We start from the raw sequence: 9,720 nt of genomic DNA, 5'->3' as shown, positions 1-9,720 counted from the left end.
ATTAAGTGAGCATACAAGAGTTAGAAAGTCATACTTTCGTAGCGTGATTCGATGGAAGATCGAATAACCCCTAGCTCTTGCTCCTTGTAGTAGAAAATCTCCTTGTAGTGGATCTCCAAGTCTTCAAGTGAGCTTGATAAAATGGGAGTCTTCTTAAGACACAAGGCAAGATATCCACCCCGGGGTTCTTAAAATCCTACTACTTCCTCTTGCTCAAAGATTGCTAAAGTTTAGTAAGAGGAGAGCTCTCTTTTATTCTCTTATGGAAAAAACACTTAGCCAATTTTTCATTAACCTTTCCATAAGAAAAAGAGCTCATATTTATAGAGTGAAATGTGTTCATGATATGAATGACTCATCCTATGAGTCATGCAATGAATCATCAAATATCAATGATTAATCTAGTGAGTCATGCAATGAATCATCTTATGAATCATTACATTTCAAAACCATGTGCTAATAAACCATGTGCTCAAACCATACCACTAAATGACTCATCTCATGACTCATTATACATGGTATGTGTATTTCATAAATGAGAATACCAAATCAATATTATATTTCATAAATACGATATTTTGTAATTATTCAATCATTGATTAATAAGTCATCATATGACAAAAAAGTCAATGAGTTGACCACAGGTCAACTGTTGACCAAAAAGTCAACTAGTTGACTAAAAGTTAACTTTATAGAAAAAAAAATACTAGAATTCATTTCCTAAGCACATAGCATTCCGATTTTATCGATATACATAACCGTTTCATTTCCTAAGCACATAGCATTCCGATTTTATCGATATACATAACCGTTTATGTGTATCCGGTAAAATCATATATGCGTATCAATCATACTCATCACTCTACAAATTGTGTTTCATAGGATTCAAGTACGTGCTTGGTGTGATTCTAGGGCCCAACTTAAGAACTCGGCATTGGATCATATCCACAAGTACAACAGAGGTGCTAGCTACACATGAAGACTACCCGGGTATAAGTTGCGATAAATGTCTGTAAGATGCTTATCCAATTTTATCAGGACCACTCAATGATAATACCGTACAGTCCGGTCTCTTCGTCAAACCATGTCAAACTATTGAGCCTAGGGTATGGCAAACTGTCAAACCCTAATAGCCTGATTAGTGTTTATTGATATTAAACTCATAACCTATAAGATCAAACTGACATTCAGTTTATCCTATTCATATTGGCCAAGGATTTCCAGGCTATAGTTATATCAAACAATCTTATGACATCAACCCCTATACCTGGGAGAGACGAATCCCATCTTGGCATCTCAATATCTACTTATGCCTCGGGATGTACCCAACAAGAACCGTTATGCACAATTCAATAAGAACTGTGGTTAGGTAAAAGTCTAAATACATCTTTACTGACATATAAGATATTGCACTCATGCCTCAGGTCAAGAGACTACTATGTACTATATCACTTGAGAACTTCTATTTGACAGTTAAGTATATTACCAACTAGATGTTCTCGGCGAGTCGTTCAGTCAACACATTCACTAATGAGTCACCTGTATACTGTATCTTGATGTCTCACATCAATGATATAAGAGATTGATCATCTCCTTCAAAAGGAGAAATAGAGCATACACTAGTCTAAACCAAAGTGATGATGTCCTATCTCAACACTTCATCAACTAGGAATATTTTAGAATATACGTTACCGACTAATTAGATCTCTTCATTACGATCACTATCCGAAATGTCTGATAGTCTAGTATTTATTCTAAGGACATTATCTGTATTTTTAGAACATCAGATAAATCTGACCAAAATAGCATACTATCATTTTGAACAAGGATGTTATATACATATAGGTACTGTTACAATATATAATAATTGCCTACAGGGCACCTATATCTAACAATAGCTCCTCTTGCTAACATATAAATGTAGCCTAATGTAGACTTTCTGCTATCTTGGCATCCAGCAAAATTAGAATCAGAGTACCCAATGACCTCCAGCTGTTCTGATTTTCTGTATGTGAGCATGTAATCTTTTGTTTTCTGAAGATACCTCATAACCCTTTTGACTGCTATCCAATGATCCATACCAGTGTTGCTTAAGTATCTGCCTAACATCCCAACAATGTACGCAATATCCGGACGCGTACATACCTGAGCATACATTAGACTTCCTACAGCCGAAGCATAAGGAATCTTCTGCATTTTCTGAATTTCAAGGTTACCTTTAGGGTACTGATTGAGACTAAATTTGTTTCCTTTAGTCACAGGGGTGTCTCCTGGTCTACAGTCTTGCATGCCAAACCTTTTAAGTACCTTATCGATATAGCTCTTTTGTGATAATCTAAGAATACCCCGAGAGCGATCTCGATGTATCTGGATTCCTAATATAAAAGAGGCGTCCCCAAGATCTTTCATCTCAAAATTCTTTGATAGAAATCTCTTAGTTTCGTGCAGGATGCCTATATCGTTAGTGGCAAGCAATATGTCATCGACATACAGAACCAGAAAGATATACTTACTCCCATTGAACTTGTGATATACACAGTCGTCAACAATGTTCATCTCAAAACCGAACGAGATAATTATTTGTTGAAACTTATGATACCATTGACGAGGAGCTTGCTTGAGTCCATAGATGGATTTCCTTAATTTGCAAACCATATTATTTGGATCTCTTGATACAAAGTTTTCTGGTTGCACCATATAAATCATCTCATCAATGTCTCCATTGAGAAATGCAGTCTTAACATCCATCTGATGTAACTCAAGATCATAATGAGCAACAAGTGCCATGATTATTCTGAAAGAGTCTTTCGATGAAACCGGAGAGAAAGTCTCTGTATAATCAATGCCTTCCTTTTGAGTATAGCCTTTAGCCACAAGACGTGCCTTATACCTCTCCACATTACCATTTGCATCCCGCTTGGTTTTAAAAATCCATTTACAACCAATTGGTTTTGCACCTTCTGGTAATGGGACAAGTTCCCAAACCTTATTGTCTTGCATAGACTTGTACTCTTCATTCATGGCATCAATCCACTGTTGAGAGTTAGAACTTTTCATGGCCTGAGAGAAGTTGATTGGATCATCTTCCAACATTCCACTACTTTCCTCATGTTCTTGAAGAAATACAATATAATCATCCGAAATAGCATTTCTCCTTTCTCTTGTGGATCTCCTTAAAGGTACCGGTTCTTGAGGTTGTTGAGTTTGTTCTTCTGGAACAGGGAGTTGTTCAACATTATCATCTTGAGGTTTCTGATTTACTTCTTGAGCAACAACATGTATAGTAACCTGAATATTGTCAAAAGTAACTGTATGGATTGGATCTCAAGCCAATTCCTCCTCAAAACTAATGTCTCTAACCTTATTTCTCCCCCCAAACTCAACATCCTCAAAGAATGTTGCTGTTCCCGTCTCTAAAATGTTCCTTAGTGTGGGATCATAAAACTTATAGCCCCTAGAGCGTTCAGAGTACCCAATAAAGTAGCTGCTAACTGTTTTAGAGTCCAATTTCTTTTCATTTGGCCTATAAGGCCTTGCCTCAGCTGGACATCCCCAAATATGTAAATGCTTTAAACTGGGCTTTCGACCAGTCCAAAGCTCATAAGGTGTTTTAGCAACTGCTTTACTTGGTACTCTATTCAGAATGTAAGCTGCTGTCTTAAGTGCTTCTCCCCAGAGTGACTCTGGTAAAGAAGAATGAGCAATCATACTTCTTACCATATCCTTAAGAGTCCTGTTTCGTCTTTCAGCTACACCATTCATGCTAGGTGAACCCGGCATAGTGTACTGTGGGACGATACCGCATTCCTCTAGGTATCTAGCAAATGGTCCTGGACGTTGTTCACCTGAACCATCATATCTACCGTAGTACTCACCACCACGATCAGATCTGACGGTTTTAATTCTTCTGTTGAGTTGATTCTCAACTTCAGCTTTATAGGCTTTGAACATGTCCAGAGACTCAGATTTTTCATGAATAAGATATAGGTGCCCATAACGTGAGTAATCATCTATGAATGATATAAAATATTGTTGACCATTCCAGGATTCCGTAGGGAATGGCCCACAAATATCCGTATGTATCAATTCTAAGACATCCGAAGATCTGTTGGCACCTAATCTCTTAACGAGTGTCTGTTTTCCCTTGATACATTCAACACATACGTCGAAGTCCGAAAAATCAAGGGAATCCAAAATGCCATCAGTTATAAGACGTTCAACTCTACCTTTTGAGATATGACCCAAGAGCTTATGCCATAATATCGCCGAATTTTCCTTATTTAACTTACGCTTAGTACCACGTGATTCCACATGCAAGGATTCATTATAAGAAGTAATTGTATCAAGCAAATATAGGTTGTCATAAGTACTCAAGTAACCAGTTCCCACAGCATTTGAATTAAAAGATAAACTAAATTGATTGTTTCCAAATGAACAAGAATAACCTGATTTGTCCAATACAGAAACTAAAATCAAATTCCGTCTAAAAGACGGTACTACAAAAGTATCTTTCAAATCCAAATAAGAACCAGTTCCTAACAACAACCTAAAGTGCCCAATTGCTTCCACATCTACCGATTGTCCGTCGCCCATAAAGATGTGTCTTTCAACATCACTTGGCTTTCGGTAGCTCAGGCAACCCTGCATAGAAACACTTATGTGAGTAGTGGTACCAGAGTTTAACCACCAAGTGTTTTTAGGTACTGAAGCTAAATTAACCTCAGAATAGACCAAAGTAAGAAACATACCCTTATTAGCACGCCAAGCGTGATATTTTGTACAATCCTTCTTTACGTGTCCAGGCTTGTTACAGAAGAAACAACCCTGATTATCTTTATGTTGTTTCTTCTGAACTGGACCCTTAGCAGCTTCATTATCATTCTTCCTTTTCTTGCCCTTATCCTTAGAGGCATAGGCCAAATGAGCACTTTCTGTCTTATCTTACTTCAACCTGTCTTCTTCTTGCACACAGTATGAAATGAGCTCATTTAGAGTCCATTTCTCCTTTTGGCGGTTATAACTGACCTTAAACTGATTGAATTGTGCAGGAAGAGACAACAAAACCAGATGCACCAATAACTCATCACAAAGATCGAGTTTAAGTACCTTAAGCTTTGAAGCAATATGAGACATTTCCATAATGTACTCCCTGATATTTCCTTTGCCTTTATACTTCATTGAAATCAAGCGACCTAAGAGCGTGCTTGTTTCTACCTTATCGTTTTTCGCAAAACGCTTCTCAATTTTGGCAAGGAAATCTTTAGCCTTAGTAATCCCTTCGGATTCTATGCCCCTGAAGGCTTCCGGAACGCCGCGCTTAATGATCATAAGACTCATGCGATTTGAACGCTCCCACTTCTCATGCTCCTTCTTTGCATCAGGAGTGCTATCCGCATTGAGAGGTTGGGGTTGTTCAGTTCTTAATGCATAGTCAAGATCCATGCAACCAAGAACAATTAATATGTTCTCTTTCCAAATCTTGAAATTTGTCCCATTTAGCATGGGAATTGAGTTGATGTTAGCAGAAATTGTTGCAGCAGATGTATTAGCTGAAATAAAACAAAAATGCTCACATCAATAACCATAATTAGTAATCAATAAAATTCAAATAATGACGAATCCTATCCAAGATATCTGGCACAATATTAATATCAAGTTTTTGGACAGTAATATTAACTTGTAAGTGATACCTTGTTGCAATGATCAAACATTGACAATAACTCATATCAAATAATAAAACTATCTTTGGATCGATTCATTATTCACATGTAAACCTAATAATTGTTACACGCTTATCATCGCAGATGTGTATACAGTCTAAATAAATATTAACCTTCCTTTGGGCCGATTAAATATTTACACGAAAGCATACACACAAACATCTCACATTCCTCATGAACAATCTACACAAGAGAGGTTACTTTGGCAACTTCTTGTTTTAATTAATCAATTGGAGTGAGAGACAACCTTAATACCTTAGTGTCATAATATTTGAATTAAATAATTGATTAAAAACCAAATTAATTTAAATTTCCATAGCTTAAATAGGGCCCATAACTTAATTGAATAAATTAAGTATACCAAAGTGGACCCATAATTTAATATGAGAAGCCGAGGCTTAACCATAGTGAACACGAAGTTCGCTTGACTTCGAACGCGTGGTTCGTCTGTATTGAGTAAGAGACTCACTTAAGCACGAACGCGAGGTTCGTCTGAAAATGAACGTGATGTTCAACTTGAGAACGAACGCGAGGTTCATTTGAAAAATGAACGCGAGGTTCGACTAAAAATGAACACAGGGTTCAACGTGAGAACGAACGCGAGGTTCGTTTGAATCGAGCGCGAGGCTCGCCTGAGAACGAACGCGAGGTTCGACTTACATTGAGCGCGAGGCTCACCTGAGAACTGAGCATGAGGCTCACCTTAGAACGAATGTGAAGTTCGTTTAAATTGAGCACGAGGCTCACCTTAGAATTGAGTGCGAGGCTCACCTTAGAACGAACATGAGGTTCGTTTGATTTGAGCGCGATGATCAACCTGAGAACGAACGCTAAGTTCGTTTGAATTGATCGCGAGGCTTACCTGAGAACTGAGCGCGAGGCTCAACTGAGAATGAACGCTAGGTTCGTTTGAGTTGAGCGCGAGGCTCAACCTGAGAACGAACGTTAAGTTCGTTTAAATTGAGCGCGAGGCTCACCTTAGAACGAACGCGAAGTTCGATTGAACCTTTCAACTTCGCCAAAATTTGAGGTAACCACCTCCTTAATTCTCGCCACGTTTTTACGCTGCGAACCCTAATGGTTTCAATCTGAAACCACCGCCGCCATTGTTCCCGCACCCAAAGGTCGAAACCCTAGGGTTTCCTAACGCCGTCGTCGCCATCGGAGTTTAGAGCGATGCCGCCTGCAACACTTCGCCGGCGAGGAGCACGGGACCAACGACCAAAATACAATAGATCCAAAAGAATTTCTCGATTTTATTTCAAAACAGATCCAGAATCAAAAAACAATGAATTTTCTTGATTCAGATCCAAGAAAAATCAAAGGAAAATCCAAAAAATTTAAAATATTTACTGTTCATCCGAAAAAAATATGTTACTATTCATCCAAAAAATTTCAACAGCTGTTACTGTTCATCCATGAAAAAAACTGAATCCAAAATAATTAAGATCAAAAACCCTAATTTTAATCTTAATCTCTTGAACAAATCAAGGTGGCTCTGATACCACTTGTTAGATCTTATAAAAACTTGAGATCTAAACCATAAAGCCATGATTAATTCAAAGAGATTAACAAGAATCAAAAGAGAAGAGCGGAAGATTATACCTGAATCCATAGATTAAACTTGAGATGGGTTTTGGATCTTCTAACCTTAGGATTTCTCTAGCCAAATTTCTCTCTAGATGGGGGTGAAGAGAATTAGAGAATGTAACCCTAGATTAGGGATCATAACCCCTTATTTATAGATATTGTACATTTATAATTTGGCCCCTCATCAAATCACAATTACAACCTGGTATCTGCACATATAACCCTATGACTTATTTAAATACACATTAACCCAAATTAATTGATCACTATAGTTGGTTATCCTGAAGGATAGCAATACATATTGATTAATCATATGTGCCCACAAATAGATTTATTAGATTAAATCCAACAGTTATCAGCAAGTATTAGTTTGCTTAGAGAAGGAAGATGCATGCAGAAAGCAAACTCAGTTGTCAATTGACCGGATAAATTGTTGGAGCTAAGATCAATAACTCGAAGGTAAGTGCAATGTGTCAGTGCCTTAAGTGGAAGCAAACCACTGAAGTTATTGTTCGATGAGTCTAGCTCTTGAAGAGATGGTGGAAAAGAGAAAATACCACCAGAGATGGAATTTGTTGACAGGTTCAATGATAGAAGATGGTGACGATGAACCAATAAATCATTAGCAATTGATTTAGAAGAGTTGTTCGATGAAATGTCAACCCTTTGAAAGTACACGTAGGAGAGGTTGAAGAGAAATGGACATAAAAGCAGTTGTCATTGATGTAGGACGCATAACGAGCAAATTCATCGAGAAATGAGACCTTCAAGAGTCAAATGCGGGTACTGATGGATTGTTGACCAGCTTCAGAGATACAATCATATCTCCCAATTCGGAAGGCGGATTCTAACATATTATATATGAAAATCGTCTATCTCGATGAGTCAGAGCCAACAAACCAATCGGATTGTCAGATTTCTAAAGTCTCATAAGTATCATCAGCTATTTACAGAAATCCAAAAATAATTAGTATTTAGTTTTAATTTTAGCGATAAAGTTAATGTCTATTAAGATTAGAAAACAAATTCAATTTTGATTCAAGTTGGACTGATTTGTTTCCTATATTATAGGGAGTTTTTTAGGGTAGGATTTGATACTTTCTATTTTTTTAATTTTAGTCTTATTAGAAGTCTAGTTTATTTTTCTAATTAAGAAGAGACATGTAACCCCAAAATTATTAGATCACTTTTATCAATAATATTTCTCTTATTATACTTTCTTCATGGATTCAAAGTTCTTCGTAGATTCGGAGATTGTTTTTTGTGGATTCAAATAATTCTCCTTGGTGAATTCCGAGGTTTATCACTTCTACGCTTCGTTAACTGGTATCAGAGCCTTGTTTTCGATTCGATTGCAGGTAATGAAGCCTCTATTATCTAAACTCAGATTAGGACTCATTTAGATCAGCTTGCGTTGGCAATGGAGCATCTGAACCCGGGACGAGTTCGAGATCACGTTGATGGTTGCCAAAGACGTGATAGGACTTTACATGAATTCAACAGCAATTTCAATGAGTATGAAGCCCCGCACTGATATCGTAGTCATAAAGACTATTTAAGGTACTGAAAAGATGAGGGTTGATTTACCATCTTTCAATAGAAAATTCGATGTAGAGGATTTTCTTGATAGGGTTGATGAGGTGGAGAGATTTTTTTGGATACTTTGGAATCGCAGAATGTCAAAAGGTTAAGCGAGTAGCCTTTCGACTTAAAGGTAAAGCGACTTTTTGGTGGCAGTTATTTTGTGAGGATTGAGCCCATCAGTAGAAACAAAAAATTTGATCATGGGCGTAGATGAAGAACTTATTGAAAGCTCGTTTCCTTCCTATCTGTTATTATATGTTCAATCGATATCCAAGTGTAGATTCTAACTATGATCACGTAGAGATTAAACAAGCCCAATCTACCCCTAAGCAAGACTCTGGAATTATGAAGAGCACTGAAGAGGCTACAAATAAAGATCTGAGAAGCAATATATCTTGCACACAAGATGCACCGTGATGCAGAAGACACATGATGTTATCATTGACAGTGGTAGTTGCAAGAATCTTGTCTCTCGGCATATGGTGGATAAGTTAGGTTCAAAGACAGAGAAGCACCCACTTCCCTACAAGATTGATTGGATTGGCAAAGGCAATGATGTGCAGAACTATGAGATACATCGGGTATCTTTTTCTATCGACCGCAGCTATATCAATCAGGTGTTGTGTGATGTGGTCGAGATAGATACTTGTTATATGCTTTTAGGTAGGCCATGGCAGTTCGATGTTAGTGCCACCCATAGGAGCAGAGATAATACTTACCTCTTCAAGAAGGATGGACGTCGAATTGTGCTCATGCTTCTTACAGGAAAACAAGCATTTAAAATAAAGACTACTAAGAAGAAAATACCTTTTGTGGCGGATAATGA

Source organism: Asparagus officinalis, chromosome 7 (assembly GCF_001876935.1).
Source record: "Asparagus officinalis chromosome 7, Aspof.V1, whole genome shotgun sequence".
In the NCBI taxonomy this organism is placed as follows: Eukaryota; Viridiplantae; Streptophyta; class Magnoliopsida; order Asparagales; family Asparagaceae; genus Asparagus; species Asparagus officinalis.
The sequence above is the reverse complement of the archived record's forward strand: the minus strand, read 5'-3'. Positions refer to the sequence as shown.